Source organism: Anabrus simplex, chromosome 4 (genome assembly GCF_040414725.1).
Source record: "Anabrus simplex isolate iqAnaSimp1 chromosome 4, ASM4041472v1, whole genome shotgun sequence".
Lineage (NCBI taxonomy): Eukaryota > Metazoa > Arthropoda > Insecta > Orthoptera > Tettigoniidae > Anabrus > Anabrus simplex.
The window spans coordinates 340,704,862-340,725,922 of NC_090268.1; positions in this window are offsets into that span (position 1 = coordinate 340,704,862).

Below are 21,061 nucleotides of genomic sequence, written 5' to 3' on the forward strand. Positions count from 1 at the left end.
GTGCTGATAGTGTACCAGTATCTACTGACCACTTACAGAATGGTAATGAAGTAAATGCCGAAAGTTCAAAATTACCAGTATCATGTTCCTGTCTTCGAAGGCATAGCATAGTGAGTTCTAAAAGTTTGCCAGTGTCCATCTGCTGTCTAGAAAATGGTAGCATAATGAGTGCTGAAAGTTCACCAATCCACCTGCAAGATGGTGGTATAATCAGTGTCAAAAGCTCACCCAAATCTATAAGCCAGTCACAAAAGAATAGCATAGTGATAGCTGAAAGTCCACCAGTATCTATCTGTTGCCTAGAAAATGGAAGCATAATGAGTGCTGAAAGTTCACCAATCCACCTGCAAAATGGTGGTATAATCAGTGTCAATAACTTACCTAAATCTATAAGCCACTCACAAAAGGGTAACGTAGTAAGTCCTATAAGCTCACCAAAATCTATCCATTGTTTAGATAATGATAGCATGTTGAATGCCAGAAGCTTACTACAAGCTACTGGCTTAGTGACATCAAAATGCTCACCGGTTTATATTTGCTGCGTGGAAAACGGTAGCTTCACGAGCAATGAAAGTACACCAGTATCTACCTACCAAGAGCAAAATATTAGGACGATGACTGATGAAAACTTACCAGCAGTTCATCATTCAAACTTACAGAGTAAACATATCCATGAAAAGCCATCCTCATGTTGCTGTGAAGATGCTCATTCTACAAGTGGAGAAAACTCAACAATATTTGCTCCAAAATATTTAAAATCTTGTCATGATAAAAGTACACAAAAGAATCTGTATTCATCTTCTCATTATTTTTCCAGTAATGTAAGAAGTGCGGCTGAATTTGTATCGCAGACTTCCTTAGATTCAGGTGAAAAGGCAAAGCAAGGAAAATTTAATGTATTTATAGCTCTTCATAGACCATTAACTGTCCAATCTGAAGAGAAGTATATTGATAATGGGATATCTTCATTGATATCTCCTCTTACGCTTACTTCAATGATAGGTACACAAGCATCAAGTAAACAGAAAACTGTGAGCTCAAATATTGGTAATGATCTTACATCTTTAAAAAGACAACCTTTGGATAGCCCTTCATCATCTTTGACACAACAGTGTCCTATACAGATAAAATATCAACCTACAACCATTTTTGAGACTGACAAGCAACAGTTAGATCAAAAACTATGTACACAGCTCAAAAATATTATGCCACCCCTTAGTGAATATAACTACTTGGTAGCACCACATCGAGGCCAGTTCAGTAATATTGAGACACAGACAGACCAAAATACTTCATTTACACCATGTTTGGTGAGGAATGATGTTAATTTACAGACATCTGTCGCACTACAAACAGATAAAGGATTGCATACACAATCAGATACAAATGAGTTTGACCTGCAGGATGGAAGAAGTTTTCATTTAAATTCTGGCAATGAATTGATGCCGAAGAATATATGTCTAGGTAATGGAGGAGTATTTCCTCTAGCATCATCAATAGGTAGCATTACTCCAAAATCTTCATTCCTTCGTGAAGGTGGTAGGGTTGATAATATCCATTCATTGTATGATGAGAATATACCTGTGACACATTCTATGAAATTCAGAACATCTAGTGACAGTAGACAATTTTTTAACCAGTCAGTGCAGACAAGTAGTCTAGGAAACAGTAATTTACAAACTGCCAAAAGTGCATGCATACAAACTGAGAGTAAAATACCAATAAATAATGCAGGTCCAATATCAAGTGCCGGTATTGATCTGCTTATTCCTTCTGAAAAATCACTTCCACACATGACTACACCTTGTATGATACCAACAAGCATTCCAGTCTCTGGAAGAAATCCAGTTCCACTTCAGTGTCTCAGTAAAATGAAATTTTCTGAACAGCCAGATACTACTAGCATACAAATGTCTTCACTAGTAAATCCATTGGGTCAAAAACCTCTTATGGGGAAAAATCACACAGTTGATCCCTCTCAATCCTTCAAAAGTACCCAATTTCCAAGTATTGAACGCACTTCAAGAACAAAGTCACCTCTTGCAACAGCTCTACAAACTCATGCTCTAAATGTGGATGGTTCACTTTTAGGTACTTATTGTCAAGAACTATTAAATAAAGATCCATGTTTCAAGAAACAAAAAAAATCAACAAAGGGTAATTTCTTACAAACAGTGAATTCAGCTAATCCCAATAAGGTTCATAAATCTGTACAAATAAAGCCACTATCTCAGCTTGGTATTCCACATGAGAATGAAAGGGGCACTGTTTCATCCTTGGAGAGAAATGTAGGGTCCATTTATCAAGAAGAAACGAGAAAAATGCAAAGAAATTCTGTTAATGAACGCTCTTTAGAACTACTGTGTATGGCGTTGGATACTTGCTCACAAGTGATGTCAAATCAGTCTCCAACTTCAGTTGCACAGATCCCTTGTCTGGCTCGATCTTCAGTCTATGAGCCAGTACCCGTTGATACTTCATACAGACCAACAGAATGTACAAAAAGAGACAACTGGTATGAAAACTGTAAAAGGACATGTCGGATTCAACCTAAACTGCTTGGTGAGAACTCACAGACCTTAAGACAATTTCCTTCTTCAGCTACTAATTCTGTTTCAAATGTTATGATGATTCCATCACCTGTACATCGAGAACCTTGCAATGTTAGTGATGCTATGCAGCAAACTGAAAGTATTTCTGATTCCACTGAAAAGAGAAGTTTAAAAGATGTACCTTCAAAACTGATTAAGCAAGGCCCAATGAGATCGAAGTTGAGGAACAACAAGCCGTACCCATATAAGGTGAAAAGAGATAAGGCACCTGCTTCACAGAAAATGTCTCCATTTCAACTGTTATGCACGCCAATTACTTCACATCCAGTAAATGCACAAAGACCACCATATATGCCAGTACAAGCAACTGTTGCTTTGAGACCTCAAAGAGAGTTAGTTATATCTCAGAATACTGGTAAAAAGCAAAAATAATGCTACATAAGCAGTATATTACTAATGTTTTTTTCTTATGCTTTTGTATTTAAATGTTCAATTACTGACAATATTAATGTTATTTCTATGACTGTGGAGAACTAATAAACTAAATTACCTGTATAAAAATGATGTTATACAAATGACCTAGATGTTAGGCCCCTTAAAACAGCAATCATCATTGGCATCATCATCCCCTCTGGGTGGGGGCAGCAGATTGCATCCACAGTATCCCCTGCAATTTAAGAGGCCATCAGGAGCTCTTAGGTTGAGAATGAGTGTTGGCAACCACAGGGCCCTTAGCTGAACCTGACATTACTTCCACTTACTTGTACCATGCTCCTTATTTTCATCTTTCACATCCGACCTTCCTTGGTCTACTCTTATTCTTTTCTGACCACGACATTATGGTAGCAGACCTAAGAAGTCTTTTGTTTTCAGGGCTTTCATGGCCCTTCCCTTTCTTTTGTCGAAACCTTCATTCTTTGAATGGTCGGACCTCTTCTATTTTCTCTTTAATTGGTGTTAAGAGAGGGAGGATGGTTGCCTAGTTGTACCTCTTCTTAAAACAAAAACCACCACCACAAATGCCACCACCATTGTTATCAAATACTGAGTACAAAAATGATGATGTTAGTTTTTAGTTTTCATGCCTAGCTAGAAACTTGGTTCGTACTCATGTCTTGCTTATGTACAGATTGTATCTAAATATTTTTAACAAACATCAGGGGGTGATCCCTGGGATCAAAACAAGAAAAAAATATCCCTACAAACGTATGTACATCGCAGGAGATGTTCACAGTGTTCTCCATGAACAGCCTGAACATGCTCTGGTAAAACCCCTCGAAGATACCTGGGTCCTGTTAAACAGCTGCTAAGGCATTATTGATTAGTTACAAAATAAATTTTTAATCAAGGTCAACCTAATCAATACTTCTATTACGTGTGATGGCTTACCTTTGGTCAGTACATGTTTCAGCTTGTTTCAAGCCATTATTAGCTGACACACAATGGTAAAGAATAATTATTCTATGATAAACTAAAAGACATATGTAAAATATGCATTAATTAATAATTTGCAATGAGAATCTGAAAGAATCCAAAATATTGCCACTCGTGCTGGGGAAAAAGAACAAAGGTGTTGCAATAAATTGCCTAGCATTTGCAGATGACTTGTCATACTTTGAGAAAGCCTTACAGATGCAACAATGCAAGTTAATCTCCTTGAAAAGACAGTCATAATGACAGGCTTGAGAATCTCTGCCAAGAAGACAAATTTTTTGATGAACATAAAAAGTGCCCCGAAGTTTTTAGTGACAGATATTGGTCAAATAGAAAAGGTAAAGAAATTCAAATACTTGGGTGAGACAATTCAAGGAAAGCACTACAACACGGTAATGAAACCAGAATGCCTGTATGCCAATGAATGTCTAGCACTGAACTACAAGCTTGATAAATTAGAAATATTAGAAAGAAGAATTATAAGAGAAAATATTAGGTCCTCTAAGAATTGCAGAGTTTTGGAAATTAAGAAGTAACAATGAAATTTACCAGAACATAGAAAATATATCAGAAATAATAAGAAATTTAAGGAGATTGCTATTTCTTGGACACATTTACAGAATGGATGACAATAGACTAACTAAACAAATCTTTGAGTACCTTTGGGAAAAGAAATCAACCACCACCTGGATTCAAGAAGTCAAGAAAGACCTGGAAAGGAACAACATATGAGAAGAAGAATTATTGGAAAGAAAGATTTTTAGGAAGAAAGTCTTACAAATGGAAGGATTCCAAGGGAGGAACGAAAAGAAAACAGTCACAAAGTGGAGTGAAGACAGGAAAAAGAAGCACAGCGAAACAATGAAAGAATACTGGAAGAAAAGGAGGAAGAATTGAAATTGTAACGTGGTCCTTAGAAGGCCAGAATGCAAGAAGAAGAAGAATAAAGCACATAATTTGTGCATATAAAGTTCAAATACAGTTGATCCTGCCCTAAAGAACATCTTTATTCAGCAGACACCTCCCTACATAGACATTTTTCCACAGAACTGATTTTATTTTACATAAGACATGTGTTTAATAAGCCTCATTTAAGTGGAAACTTTGAATTCCGGACAGCGGACATCGCCATTAGTCTTGTCCATTTGCCTTAAGCGGACACTTTACACATTCCAAGACATTCTTTACACAAGGTTATGTCATTCTTTCTTTTAATATCATTCTGCAGACATACGGGAATTCCTTTTGAATACTTTGCACTATTTCAAGTCCGAGGAAAAGAGGGAGGAAACGAACATAGGAATTCTGAAGTAGCTATGAAGTTAGTTGTTCTGTACAGCGCTCTTTCCAAACCTTACATTAGGGTCGTCTTGTGTTCATGCACATTGTGAGAATTCTAGTTGCTCGGGAATGCTATCGTTAACTGCTTTCTCACAAGTTATGAAGGGATTTTCCAATATATCTTGCACCATTCTATTCATAACTAAGATTGTCGCTGATAAGGTCGAAGTCACATAGTTCAGAAAAACTTGATAAGGAAGAGACTTTCATGTGCTGATTGTTGAGGCAGAAATACCATAGCATTTCAATCACCCAGTAAACCTGAGTAGTAGGGACAAGCGTGTTTAGATCTCAAGACAAGAAAACAAGTAGTGTGAAAGGACTTTCAGTGAGAAAAGCTCGCTGAAAAAATAAACTGCGGGACAACACAATTGTGAAGAATAAAAATGGCATTTTAAGTGAGTGGCAGGAAAATAGGAATCGAGGAATGAAAAGAAAGTGGAAGTCAGTTTTCGCAGAAGGGAACATTGCGGTATATGAATGGTTGAAATGTGATCGAACAAAGAAACTGTGAATGAGCCAATGTTACTGGAAAAAGCATGAGAAATCGTAAATAACCACAAAGTTGAATAAAGAATTTGTGCATCTCGCTGGATCGCTATTCGCTTTTTGAGAATATTGCAGTAAAGAAAACTGTGCTAAATTTGTACAACCACCTGAATTATTACTTTCTGAAGTTGTAGTTAATGTAAAGGTTGTGAAGTCACTTCTGACATCTCCCAGGCAAATATTTACTTAGAAACTCTTTAGAATAATCAAAATAAATATGTATGCTTATATTTAAGGGGGATGTTCTTTGCCGTTAAAATGTTTGCTTGTAGATCTTTGATGTTATAAGAAGCAATAACCATGTCGTCAGCGTAGATGTACTACCTCTTGTTCTTATTCTCTTATTGCTTGAGCTATATCATAAGTGGTAACATTAAACAGTAGAGGACTGAGGCGATCACCTTGTACTACACCATTGGTCTGAACAATTTATTGTGAGACTGTTACATTGTCTGATATTATGACACTCTTGTTCCTCAACATGTTGTGCACCAGGACAGAGAGTACCTGATTGTCTTCCACTAACAACTCTAGTTTTGAGGAAATGATACTTCTATCACGTCAGTCGAAAGCTTTTGAAAAGTTTATGAATACTGCATGGGAATTTCCTTGAGGCAGTCTGAGAGCATTTTCTATGGTGTCCAGTAGATTTTGTATCGCTTGTGTCATACTTCTTCCTTTTCTGAAGCTGATTAATTCTTCTGGTAGTTTATGATCAATCTCTGTAGCAAGTCTTTTTGTCACCATGTTTGTGAGCAGAGGGATTCTCTGTATGAATTTGGGTTATATAAATAACCTTTTCCTTTGTATAGTAATTTAATTGTGGATTTTTCTTTGCGATTGGAATATTGCCTAGTTGCAGGCATAGGTTCATGAGGTTTGTAATGGCTGGTTGGAGTATGCAAGCTGATGCCTTTAGGTGTTTGCTAAAAATCCCATCTGGTTCAGATCCTTTTCTGTCTTTCAAACTTGATTGTGAGCTGTAGACCTCTGCGGTTGTGAACAGGGTGGTACTGCTGTCAGCAACAATGGGTATACTGATATGAATCTCTGCTGGTTCAAGATGTTGGTAAAGTGCTCTTCCCAGATTGCCATATCAATTTTCCCAACTGTCGATGTTTTCCATATTCTTAATGCTATGTACGGGTCCTTCCTTGTCTGTACTACCATCCTGTTTGCTTCAAGCTCTATGTGATCCTTTTTGGTCTTCTTTATATTTTCTCCTAAGGAGGCTATAGTGGGTTGGATTGTCAATGGCATTGGTTGTTCTTGCTACTTGAAGAGCTTGTAGAACCTGTTTTTCCTCTAGATAGCAAGCCTGATTGAACCACTTGTGCGATCTTCGTTTTGTTGCAGTGATAGTTCCAGATTTGATTATATTATCCAGTGTAGTTACTAGTTATTGCAGAGTCCAGTTCATTTCCTTGTATCTTACTGTTTAGATAAAATATTTTGTGCATGATTTGCTTTAGGAGGTTATCATTGAACTTCCGAAGTGTGAGGGCCATCTTGTTCTGTGCGTGTACATGGTCTGTTAAGTAAAAACTGGCCAAAACAGGGCCGTGCTTCTTTAGTGGCAATTCAGCTGATGAGTAACATTTTTCATGATCCACTAATTTAAGTCCTGTTCCCTTGAAGAATATCAGATCAATTGTGCTACTTCTATTGTGAGTGAAGTATGTCTTATCGTTCTTCCTGTTTCCTGTTAATAAGGTTGTATCCTTCCTCATTCATTATTTGAAGTAGTTCTTTGCCTCTGCAGTCGATGCTGTCTAATTGGCAGTTAAAGTCTCCGGCTATAATTGCGTTACATCCATTACATCCAGGGTCTGTCTTCGATAAGGCTGTCATAATTGTAGTTATTTTGCCTTCAGTGGTTGTCAGAGGTTCAATATACAGTCCTGTGAGCGTTAATTTATCTGATTTAAAAATAAATGTCTCTTCATCTTTGTAAATAAATAATAGCTTTCCAATAGTGGACGTAAAGAAACAGGTTATACATCTTGTGGATCTTCCTCTTGGTCCTTGAGTAGAAGGTACCTATTCTGAATAAAAAACAAAGATGTTGACCTCATTTGTTGAAAGTTTTATGATGAGAATATCTTGTTTGTCAATAATTTTTTTCGGAGTTAGATCCAGGATGCTTGTATGTCCTTCAACATTCCAGAGAAGAAGATTAATCTTTGATCCTTGCACCTTGGTGTCAAAAAAAGATGATAACTTCTAATTAGGGTTCCTTCAGGCCAGAGTTCTGGGGCAGTCATCTTTTGATGATCACTAAAGGGAATGACGATTTCAAAAGATTTCGAGGTTTCTTTTTGATGAGAGTTCTGTATACTTCGAGGTCTTTGTTACTTTTAGATTCTTTAGGTGTGTCTCTATTTTTTTCGGATGTTAAAGTCTGGTCCATCCGGCCTATATAAAGCGTGAAACAGCTTTGAGTTATTTGTTTCTGTTTCATCTATAAATGTCTTCTTTCTTGTTCCTATTATTGTTGGGGTCTGAGCTAGTGGACCCTTTGGTCCATGTCTCCATCTGGCCTCTTCATACCATTTTGGAATGTTATTACCGACTTGAGAAGCAACACTGGAGAGAGATACCGAGTCTTTACTGGGATAAGATGACACTTCTTCTTGATCTGATACCGGTACCCTCTGCATTTTTTGTTCTTGTCCTTTCATTTCCTTAGGTGCCACTTGAATAGCATTTTCCTTGGTGTGTTGCCATCTGAGAGGCTGTTTTCTAGAGGCAACTCTTGTCGTATAGTTCGGATCCTAACCATTTCCATAATTCCTCTTTGGGACTTCTTGCTACTGAGGATGTCAGTCATATTGTTATTACTAGGTACAGTAAGGAGTAATCCTAGTCTCAGGTGATGTTGGCATTTTATATTTGATTACTGTGGATCTAAAGATAAAAATTTCATAATGTTCCATATTGAAATGTATCACAATGAAATTGAAATAATAAATAAGGTAGTTCAACCTATTCAATACAAATAAATATGAAATGTAGTATTACATTTCTATTTAATTAAAAGCGGAAGCGGTACCGGTTTCGACCCTAATCTGGGTCATCATCAGCCGAATAAAATGCAAAAAACAATGCAAAGATAAATAAGAAATTAAAGAGTGAGTCTTTCACAAAAACAGTTGAAGAGGCAAAATATGTTAATGGGGATTGGCACTGTGCAATTTTAAATCGTAAAATCTACAAGAAGTAGAAAGTCAGTCACTTATAAGAAGTAAGGCGCGATCTTCTGAATAGTAGCACAACACATGCAAATTTCAGCACTGTCTCATAATGTTTACAAGAAGAGGTGAAAAGTTAAATGAGCCAGCGAATGAGGCGCGAAGTCACAATATAATTAATGAATATGAAGTCCCAAAATTGTTTAGAAGTCGAAGACGAGTCGCTTGATTGAAGCGAATTGCTAGCTCCTTAAAATCAGCGCAACACACTCAATGTCCGGCACTGTGCTTACAAATGCCAACTGAACTCGGTGAATAGCTTGATGAACCAGTCTGTAATTGCTTTGGTTACGAAAATGTGTGTATATATATATATATATATATATATATATATATATATAATACAATTTAATATAATTTAAGTAATACAATTTAATATAATTTAAGTACGTAAACAGGATCTTGTAGATTCTTTAGAACAGTTGGCGTAAAAAACAATTGTGAAGAGAAAAAAATGGTAAAAAGCACAATACCGGAAACAAATGAAAAGCGTGTATGCACAGTGCGCTACTTCTTGAAGATAAGAATTTAGGTCGTGATTGAGGTAGTCTAAGCAAATACAGTAGAGATAATACGCGACGCTTACGGATTTCGCCTTGCTAAAATGGGTGACAATTCGACGGTGGCGCTCCTAGTGACTTGACCTGAACAAATCGCGCTAAATTCAAATATCAATGGAAATGTATTTACGGAAATGGATAAATAAATTACGTCTATTCAACTTTATTACAACCTATTCAACTTCATGAATTAACTCAAACACTTGCATCTTCGACAAGTTCTGCTCCCTGTCCAGATGCAATAACCTATACTCTGCTTCAATTGTTGCCATCTTCAACCCATAAGATAATACTCGAATATTTTAATAATATCTTCGCTGCTGGAAATATCCCTACAGAATGGAACATCTTTCATCTTATACCAATACTTAAACCTGGAAAAACGCCAACCGACCCGGCGCATTATAGAGGAATCGTTTTGGGTTCATGTGTAAGAAAAACATTCCTAAAACTATTAAACCGTTTGGTCTGGTCTGGATTATGGAATATGATCACCTCATACCCAAATCACAATATGCTTTCCTTAAAGGAAGGTGTACACAAGACCCCCTTAATATTTTCATCGTTGATCTTTTGTTAGCTCGATATCGCAAACATAGTACAATTGCTCTATTTTTAGAATATCAAAGGTGCATATGATTCTGTCCTCTTACATTAACTACATTAAAACTTGGATCAGATGGATTTCCGTGTAAGTTCATACCACTTTTATATCAATTACTTACATACCGCACTCTTATCGTTAAAACACCACATACTCCACTCGCGGGTCGACAGACTTCGACCGGCTTACTACAAGGGGACGTTTTAAGCGGTGTTCTATTTGCTTTTTATATGCGTGAACGGATAATTTCACCATACGCTGGAGTTTTGTCTTACGCTGATGATTTTACTATATATATCTCCCATGAGAGCATCCGTGAATGCAGGATAATAGGCCACGCACCACATGTCGCAACGAGAGGTAAGTCTCATATCCTATACCATATGACTAACACGTTCTCTCCTCCAGTTCATTCATTTTATCTAATTTTATCTATCATTTATTCAGGTTAACTGTTAACTCTGTGTTCGCTGAATGGAATGTCTGAGCGTTGTCGCTGTAGATCGTGTGTGGTATACCGCGTCGGCCTATAAACCTCTGCAAGGCCTGTAGGAATTTGTCTGTTGACATGTCACTGCACAGTTCCAAATGTAATGCACGCGTTGTTGCACAGGTAAATAATGCAATGTAGGCTTTCTTCATGAGGTTGCCAGAAGGAACATACAGTGGTCCTGCGAAGTCTAATCCCGTTACTTCGAATGGTCTGCAAGGACGTAGACGATCCAGGGGAAGTGGTGCTTCTAATTCCGCCGGTCTCCTCCGGTGAACAATTTTACACGGAAGGCAAGTGTGTAAGACCTTCTTGATTGTTTGGTGTGCTCGCACGATCCAGAATTCTGTGCGTAGTTCAGTTACGATAGCGGAGACACCTAGATGGTGAAGTCTTATGTGAGTTTGTTTTATCAGAAGTTTACAGAAAGCGTGTGAGCCATCCAGAAGTATCGGGTGCTTTTCGTTGCTCGAGATGTCTGCGTGTTGTAGCCGTCCGCCTAGTCGGAGGATACCACGTTGTAGAAATGGATTACAGCGAAAGATCTTCGACGCTCGTGCTAGTGGAAGATTATTCTTCAGGGCTTGCAGTTCAGAAGCAAAGCATTCCTATTGAACTTGCTTTATCCAGTACGTTATTGCTTCTTCATTTCTGAGGCTGTGAAGTTGTGACAATACTTGCTTTTCTCCTTCAAGCATTTCACGAATTGTAGAATCCACGCAGTAACTCGTAAAAGTTTCCAGTATGTACAATATCGTGAGGCAGCAAACAATGGTTCTGGAGTGGTGGTATCGAACCCGATAGCTACAGTCGCTTAAGTGCGTCCAGTATCCAGTAGTCGGGAGATAGTGGGTTCGAACGCCACTGTCAGCAGCCCTGAAGATGGTTTTCCGTGGTTTCTGATTTTCACGCCAGGCAAATGCTGGGGCTGTACCTTAATTAAGGCCACGGCCACTTCCTTCCCATTCCTAGGCCTTTCCTATCCCATCGTCGCCATAAGACATATCTGTGTCGGTGCGACGTAAAACAAATAGCAAAAAAGGAGTGGTGGTTGCAAGAACTTGTGTGATCTTCCTTTCCTTGGGTAAACTCATATTAGTGGGGTTGACATCTCTGGGCCATAAGTAGGAAGGTCCATTCAACCACGAAGGTCCAAGGACTCTAGTTGGTGTCCTTGAAGTCCTCTAGAAAGGTGGTCAGCTGGGTTGTTGATTCCTGGATAGGGTCTCCACTGACTGGACGTGGTATGAGTCAAAATATCAGTCACCCGGTTACAGACAAATGTTGGGGTTACTTCTTATCCACCCTAGTGTGACTGTAGAATCACTTCATAACGTGGCAGGGATGGACGTTACTCCAGTAGCTTCATGAAAATAATGTAGAAGTCGGGATCTGACCAAGGCTGCTAACAATTCGAGCCTGGGAAGGGTCACTTTCTTCACAGGAGACAGTCTGGCCTTGCTGAAGACTAAACGAACAGTGTAAGCGTCGTCGACAAGTGACCGGACGTACAATGCGGCACCGTATGCTCTTTCGGAGACGTCGTAGAACTCGTCCAGTGATAAATCTGTGCCGGAATTCGAAATGGCAATCCATCGTGGTATCCGTATTGGAGAGAGGTACTGTAGGTGTGAGAGCCAATCGTTCCATCTATGGGCGAGATCAGGTGGTAAAATTTCTTCCCATGCCAGTCCTTGGCACCAAGTGTCTTGGAAAGAAATTTTGGCAGTGATCGACACGGGTGAAAATAGTCCAAGTGGGTTGTAGAAGCGTGCGCTGGCTTTCAGTAACGGTCGTTTAGTTGCTGGCTGTGTGGATAGTTTTGCAGTGACGTCACCTGAGGTTGTAAAGAGTTGGTCTGATTCCGCATTCCAGCCGAAACCTAATACTCGTGTCTGCAGTACGACTTCTCGACTTTCTGCTTTCCAAATGTTCATTAATGGCAAGGAATTCGTGACCCATTTGGAGAGTGGGAGTCGAATGTGGCGCAGGAGGGCTGTTAGTTCATAATAAAGAGTAGCGGCCGTATTGTCGTCTTCTACACTGGCAGTGAAGACATCCATAAATGTGCAAACATATAGGAGAGGCGCTGCCGTGGGATACGTGTTGTGGTGTAGGGTAGCCAGTTCACGGAGAGTAGCTGAGAGGAGGAACGGGCTACAGGTGAGGCCAAAGGGTAGACGGGTGAATCGGTACGTTACGACGTCCTCTGTTGTCGTGTAGGTTCCGTCTCTAGTAGTGTCGATGCGGTAACAAAGAAACCTGGTGAGATCTCTATCCTTTTTGTCGAGAGCCAGCTGGAGAAATGCCTGGATACCAGCACATACGATGGCCTTTCTGTGCAATCGAAACCTTAAAAGGGTGGTAAAAATTTCGGGTAGGAGATTTGGACCCATGTGGAGGGCTTCGTTGAGGTATGGGAATCCTGGTTCGTGAGAGGAAGCGTCGTACACTATTCTCCATTTAGTGGCATCTCGTTTCTCCTTCTTGACGGCATGGTGTGGCAGATAAAACATATTTCCATGGATTGCGGTATCGGGGACTAGTTCCACTTGCTCTCGAAGCACGTAGTCCAACATTTGCGTGTGATACATGTTCTTGAAAGTTGCGTCTTGATGTAGCCGTCTCTGTGGTGTTCGAAACCTTGCCTCGGTTGTTGCGAAATTATCGGATAAGACTGTATCCCGTTTGCGAGGAAGGGACACGACTCTTCGTCCGTCATGGATGCGCTAATTGTCATGGAACTCTTGAAGAATGGCAGCATCCGTGTCGTCTAACTGTCTGTGTTTCGTCTCTCGAATGCCGATTGTCTCAAGGTCCCAAAAACGTCGCATGGAGTCGTCAGATATCTCGTCATTGTTGACGGAGACGTGGTTCGTCATGACATGATGTTAGTGGTACCAGAACGGTTACCTGTGAGGACCCAACCGAAGATTGTTGGAAGTAGGACTAAGGAGGGTGTGATGGGCTGTGGAGGATCTAGTTTCACGAGTTGCCAATAATTGTCTGCACCAATAAGGATTTCAATCGGCAAGTCATGAGCGTCGTTGGTTTCTTGGATCAGCGAGTGTCAGATTGCTGTGGTTAAGAGTGACTGCTGGGTGAGATGAATAAGTGTTGGCACTGTCGAAAGCTGTGATAGTGACGGCGGTTTTGGTCGAAAATCCGATCATTTCAAATTGGGTGAGTCGACGTGGCTGAAAGCTATTGCTAGTTGTTTGGAAGGCTGTGACTCCTAGGTCTCGAGTACATATTACTGGTAGCTGTAGAGTGTCCAATAATGACGTGGCAATAAAACTTGATTGACTTCCAGCGTCTAGGAGGCATCGCGTGATTTTGTGTGCCCCTGTAGGTCCTTGTATCTGAACACGGGCTGTCTGCAGAAATGAAAAACTGGGTGGCCCAATTTCAATCTTTGCGACAGAAGTTGACTGGGATTGGCTCTGGTTGCAGATGGATACGTGGTGAAGTTGTTTGCATTTAGAACATGACACTCTTCCCTTCTCGTTGCAGTTCTGGACGTTGTGACCTCGACTGAGGCAGAGAAAGCATCTTTTGGAGAGTTGCAGCTTCTCCGCCCTAGCTTGGGGTAGGACTACTTGTGTGCATCCCTGTGCCCAGTGACCCCTGCTTTCGCATAAGGCACAGAATGATGTTATTGCGGGCTTGTTCTGCTCCCTCCTAAACTTTTGTGGCCTAGTACTGACTTGGAGAGCAGCTGCTGTAGGTGGATAAAGTGGTGGAAGTGCGATGCTGGTCTCTCCCCTGAGTTTCTGAGTGCTAAGGGCCGCTTCTACCTCCTCACGAAGAAATTCTATCAGAGACATCATATGACCTTCGGAGATTTTGTTGCGCTTTGCGTGAAGTAGCCAACGTGTGCAGATTTCCGCTGGAAAAGGTCGTAAACATTAATGTCTTCGCCGAGCGCCTTGAGGGCTTGAACTCTATGGTGGCACTCCAGGTATGTCACGTTGACATCATCAGGGTTTTCTGATAAGGTGTGTGGTAAATTCTCCAGGTAGTTGAGATGAGCCTGAATTATTTTATCCTTGTCGCCATAACGTTCAGTAAGTATAGTCTTAATCTGGGCATACGTTTCTGAACTAAGTGCTGTATCACTTTATCACTATATCACTTTATTTAGCTAATATATTTACAACCCGTGTTTCATCTACAGGTATATCACGGGATATTTACAGTTATGATAACAACATATGGATAAATTATTATTGAAGTGAATGGAAGATTTTCTTGAGAAATTCTCTTACTTCGACCATGTTCCAGTGGTATTTCACAATCTTTGGCAGGGGAGTTGATCGTAGCACAGCTGGTCGTTCTCTTGAGTACGTGGTGCATTCAGTCAACAGGTGTCGAGCAGTCTGCGGAGATTTTTCCGGGCAGCTACAGAGTGGTGAATCCATTATGTTCATTTTATGGAGATAGGATTTAAAGCGACCATGATTTGTAATAAACTGGGTGGTTATGAAGTTGGGCCAGATAGATGAGGACAGTCTGTGTGGTACATTAGGAATGAATAATTTTGTCTGGAAGGAATCTTCGGAGCTGGTATATATGGAGTTCAAAATTGTTGTATAGTATTCAGTTAATACTTGTTTGGCAAAATTTAGAGATGGTGATTTGTAGTGTATTGTAGATTTAGAGCTGGCTGCAATCCTGGCAAGATAGTCAGCTCTCTCGTTCCCCCGAAGTCCTGCGTTTCCTTTAATCCAGTGAAGAGTAATTTTGTTCGTTTTGTTGAGGCTAATAAGTTTGTCTCTGATCTGATTGGCGAGAGGATGGGTAGTTTTCTTATTATCTACGGCAAAAATTGAAGCTTTTGAGTCAGCATGAATAGCATAAGTTGAAGTATAGTTTTTATGTAGTTCTATCCATTCCACAGCCATGATGATGCCCAATAGTTCGGCTTGGAATACCAAGCAGTTAATATCTAACCTTTTCATTTCAATGAAGATTTCCTTCGAGTTTTTCTCGACTACCATTCCTGCTCCGACATGGTTTTGCGTTTTCGATCCGTCTGTGAAGATAAGGACGCCTGCGTTATCTACAGCTCCTGAAGTATTTATGTTTATATGATTCTCTCTAGGATGGCTTCTTCTTGGTCTTGTTTGGATTTCAGTTTCTTTCAGTGAAGGAACTACTGCGTTCGTGGGTTGACCTCTGGAGATGGCTTTGATGACGTTATGTAAAAGAATGGCTGCATCTATGGGCAATGTGCAGGCTATAGCTTGCAAAACATTGTTGGAGACTGTTCTGTATGCCTTTGATACAAATGTCATAAAATATCTTTGTATTTGTTGCAGTTTCAATTTGGCTCTTTTTGATATGGAGATGCTCCATACTTCTATGGCATACAATATGACGGGTAGAATAGCATGATTATATATCGTCATCAAATGATGATAAGACATGCCCCAACTCGCTTTGAAACATCTGACTAAGTTGTTCCGGATTTGCATTATTTTAATGTCCAGGTATTGCATATGCGGGTACCAGTCCATTTTGTTGTCCAGCATTACTCCCAAATACTTCATTTTTGACACAACGTTGTGATCCCAAGCTGTAACTGAAGGATGACTGGTATATTCTTCCTTCTTCCTGATATGCATTGGCATTAGTGCTGACGTTTTCCTTAGTTATTTCAAGTTTATGTTTTTCGCACCAATCCCGCACGATTTCGAGGGCTGTCTGAAGCGAGGAAAGGATATGAGAATGAGAAGGGCCTCTGAACATGAGCATAACATCATCAGCATAAACAAATATATCCAGATCGGGCTCATTTGATAGCTGTACGATTAAGCCGCTTATGATGACGTTCCATAGAGTGGGACCAGCGACCGAACCTTGGGGGCATCCTTTGGTGATGGCTTTTTGAGGTTTAAGTCTTTCCTAGGGTGAAGTGGTCTGTGCGATCTTGTAAGAAGTCCTTAATGATGTTAAAAATGTTTGAAGGGCAGTTTTGTTCCCGTAAGCGTGCTAGAATACTAGGGTGCCATGCATTGTCGAAAGCACCTACAAAATCTAGAGCAAGAAGACAGCTTTACAGTCCAAGTCTCTTTCACTGATGAATACAATCCGACACTGCTTTATTGCATCTTTAGTGGATCTTCCTGCTGTAAAACCGCATTGTTGTGATGGTACCTGCCCGTTGGCTTGAAGAAAGTACATTAACCTCTCCATATAGTTTTTCCAGATATTTACCAGGGATTGATAGTAAACTGATCCCTCGGTATCCTGCTACTGACTGCAGTTTTCTTCTGTCTGCTTTAGGAATTGCTACTACGTAGGCGTTTTTCCATATTTTAGGGAAGCATCCGAAATGCAAGCAATTATTGAAAATAGTTTTCCAAAAATTTGGTAAGTTATTGTGTATACTTTTAGCTATTGCTCCATCAATTCCATCGGGTCCTGGGCACTTTTTATCGTTAATTTTGGTTATAATATCCTCTACTTCATGGTCTGCAAATTCGAGTTCCGATTGTGTGTTAGGGGCCTTAAAGTTCTAGTTTATCAATCTGATGTTCTGTTGTTCATCATTATCAGAATGTCCGGCTCCATGGCTAAATGGTTAGCGTGCTGGCCTTTGGTCACAGGGGTCCCGGGTTCGATTCCCGGCAGGGTCGGGAATTTTAACTTTAATTGGTTAATTTCGCTGGCACGGGGCTGGGTGTATGTGTCGTCTTCATCATCATTTCATCCTCATCACGACGCGCAGATCACCTACGGGTGTCAAATCAAAAGACTTGCATCTGGCGAGCCGAACATGTCCCTGGACACTCCCGGCACTAAAAGCCATACGTCATTTCATTTCATTTCATTCCATTCCATTATCAGAATCCGAGATATCATCCGGAAAGAATTTTTCGAGCAGTGCCTTTGCTGTGTCTGTCTCTGACGAGGTTGAGGATCCATCTCTTAGGGTTAAAGTTGTTGAAATCATACGTTTGGTAAAACCTATTTTACTACCCTTGTAAATTTTCCAAGGAGATTCTTTGATATTCTCCGTACAGAATTGTTTCCAAGATTCACGTTTCGCGTTAATTAACTCCAATTTGTAATGGTTTCTGAGGGGTTTAAATTTATTTTCATAGATCATTTTAAGTGTTGGGTTTCTACTTTTCTTCAATCTTCTTTTTGCTGCGTTAACATGTTTCCTGAGGGCATTTAAGTGGGGAGACCACCAAGGCTTGAAATTATTTGTTGGTAAGAAAGGTGGTAAACAGATTTCATTTATTTCATTAAGTTGTTGCCATATGGATGCTAGAGTGTCTTCCAAGTGTGTTCTTGTGTTAACATTAATTAATTGCGTCATCCATAGATTGCCGATTTGACTGATTTTATGTTGGAATAATTTCCATTTTCCTACTTGCATGGCGAATTGTCTAGTAGAGTTGCTGACTTGACGAATTAAGTTTCTAGAGGAGCTGTGAGTAGATAATTCGAAGGAAATAAGGTTATGATCCGATGGAGTGTCTTCTTCACTGACGTGCCAATTCAGAATTATGTGGGCTAATTTGGTGGATGTGACAGTAATATCAATCCAGCTATCCCCCTGAGCACCAGAGAATGTGGGACCATCCTTTTCATTTACTGTGATCAGACTGTTCGCAGAAAGAAATTCCACAAGTATTCTGCCCCTAGCATCTGTGATTGGGCTGAACCAGAGACTATGCTTACAGTTGGAGTCTACACCCGAGATGTAGTTAGCTGGGTGCATGGAGTTCAGGAAGACTTGTATAGGTGAGAGAGCTTGCTGTAGTGAATCATACGGAGGCAGATATGAACTGGCTATGTAAATATCTTGATTGCCTGACAAAGCAATGATAACATTATCAGCAGTGGAGAAACTGTGAAGTAGAATAAAATTATGTGAGATGCAGTGGCGGCTCGTGAAAAAATCGTCCTACGTGCTACAAAAAACAAGCTAAATACGCTGTTTTAAATCTGCATATTGCCATGATGAACAACGCATACTTCAAACTTGGTAATAATAATAATAATAATAATAATAATAATAATAATAATAATAATAATAATAATACAACTTTTCTCACAATTTATAACTCAGAACAAACAAAAACAACATTAATTTGGAAGCAGATGAATTCTTCGACAACTGTCTACGAGATAAATAATTCATTGGAGAAATATTGTTTTTACTAACCTAATGGCGCAACTTACATCAGTGCAAATAGAATCATGGAATATAGATCCCCACTAAGAACACTAATTTAATTTCACTTTATATACACTGCAGTGGATAAATAATTTGATAAATCTTCGTATAAACTTTAGCACTAACACAACGACAGGAAAAACACGCACCAGTAATATAACCGCGAGAAAACAGCTAATGACGGAACTGAATAGAGTGAAAAAGGAAGCAAAAGAGAATTATATGAATGGCATACTTCAAGAGGGTAATGACCACAAAGGGAAATGGAAAAAGCTGTATTCATATATCAGGAATCAAAACCGCACAAAGCAACTGAAAGAGCTGCCGACTGATTCATTGAGACCTCCCCTATTACCAGAGTAAATGTCCGGCTCCATGGCTAAATGGTTAGCGCGCTGGCCTTTGGTCACAGGGATCCCGGGTTCGATTCCGACAGGGTCTGGAATTTTAACCATCATTGGGTGTACGTGTTGTCTTCATCATCATTTCATCCTCATCACGACTCGCAGGTCGCCTACGGGCGTCAAATCAAAAGATCTGCATCTGGCGAGTCGAACATGTCCTCGGATACTTCCGGCACTAAAAGCCATACGCTATTTCATTTCACCAGAGTAAATTACATTGTAATGCGGGATAACATTTAGGGTCAGTCAAAGATTCTTTGACTCACCTACGAATTCCTTATTTTTGACACAAAAGGAAGATGGATATTTTAATAAGCATGTGTGAGATAGATTGCCTCCACTTACGCTTTACTTTCGAGCCCAGACGATGCTACTCTCTAGTGGCATATTCGCTTACCACGTTCAACATAAGCACGGCCGACTGGATCCCTCACTGCGCTCCAAGGAGGTAGCTAGAGCGACGCATCAAGTCGGCCGTGAACATAAGGGTAGCTGGAGACATCGAGTAATTCTACCCCCTTGCGGGAGAAGAAGTAACTATAAACGGGATCAGTGAAAGTTGATCCCGGTTTACGGTATACTCCGCCGGCTAAGGGGAGTGTTGCAAGTTTGGCTGCGCCTGCGTATTGCTTCCTTCAGGCTACAGGCAAGGGCTCACTTCACATGAGCACGAACCTTGTTCCCCGGGAGAACGGCGCTAGGTGTTCGACAGATCTCGTCCTGATTTTCACAAAACACAAATTCATATCGTACTCAAAACAACGAAAAGACACCAGGATAATTGTACTGTACATAAATAATATTCCTTACAGTTCCAAGCTACGTGCTGGAGCCCGATAGCACGTACTGACCGGCCGCCACTGGTGAGATGTTGCTTTTGACAAGAATGCAGGTCCTAGGGTCATTATTAGACGTGATTTAGTAGGATGTGTAATTTGAAGGAATAAAGCAGGGTATTCCATTATAACAATAGGGTTCTTGGTTGAATAATATGCCAACATTGTTGTGATTTAAAAATAATGATAAATGCGCCATAGCAGCTTTACAGTGATGAGTATTTAATTATGCACATACAAGAGTATCCATGTTAGAAATCGGTTTTGCTGCTAATTATTGACTTTATTCTTTGAATTCTGGGTCATTCTTGGTTAAAGGCGCTGTGGTTTATGTCGAGCTTCTTGTTGTTGTTTTGTACGAATGAATTGGCTCTGACGAAGTTAGCACCGCGTTGAATTCGTGGGTTATCACAATCTTTCCAGTGATGGTCACCGGCACATTTTGAACACTGTTGCTGATAGGTGAATTTAGAAGTGTGTCCACATCTTAAGCATTTAAAGCATCTAGTGACCATTATGAAGTCTTCAACTCTGCACATGGTCCAGATTAGTTTGATTCTTTGGAGTGCAATCAATTCTCTCCTTAAATCCGCGCTCACTTCCGCAACAATATGCCTGTGGTCGTCAAATTCTGCTTTCGTAAATCTTGTTTTCAGTGTTGGTTCTTTAAGGCGAGTCAAGTTGTTCTGCTGAATGATCTCTTTTATTTTGGAGTTGTCTATATTATTGGGGACGAATTTTAGGTGTACTGTTGGAAGTTTCTTCTTCGGGTGTTCTACGGAGACTGTACTCAATTTTTTAAATTCCATTTCTAAAACTCACAATCCGAATTATTGTCGCACTCGA